The sequence below is a fragment of the Propithecus coquereli genome, unplaced genomic scaffold (assembly GCF_000956105.1).
Source record: "Propithecus coquereli isolate 6110/MARCELLA unplaced genomic scaffold, Pcoq_1.0 Scaffold100, whole genome shotgun sequence".
Lineage (NCBI taxonomy): Eukaryota > Metazoa > Chordata > Mammalia > Primates > Indriidae > Propithecus > Propithecus coquereli.
The window spans coordinates 5,295,753-5,296,276 of record NW_012133859.1 but is presented as its reverse complement, the minus strand read 5'-3'; positions in this window follow the sequence as shown (position 1 = coordinate 5,296,276).

The window sequence follows — 524 nt, the reverse complement described above, 5'->3', positions numbered from 1 at the left end:
GCCAAAGGGTAAAAGCAGTTTCTGTCCCATCATTTCTCCTCGCCCCTTTGAGACTCTTCCTCTGATCTCGCACTCCTCAACTTCCCAGCCAGGGGCACATCACTGTAGCCCCAAATCATGCGTGAGTTAAACAATTTGGTCAGTGTTCGACTTCTGGAGGAAAAGTACCAAATTCAATTAATGGGAATTTTCAGTAGTGAAGAGAAGCCAAAGTGGGTTTTTTGGTGAGGACTTCGGAGCATAATGAGAGTACTTCACGCATTTCATTGCTGGAGGTGTCATTGTTATGTTGTTTACATTCTTGCCCTTCCCATCCTTTAAGTGTTAAGAGGGAATTCTCCCAATTTAGGGAATGCCATATGTAGAGGCGATCTCAGTCCTATCCAGGCTAGTCCCACAGAAACAACATAGAATCCGTCGAGGAGAAAGAGGAATCCCAATTCTGGTCGAAAGATGTAGTTGCTGCCAAAACTCAGAGAAACCATTTCCCAGTAGAATAGCGCCACCTGCTGGATGATCCCACA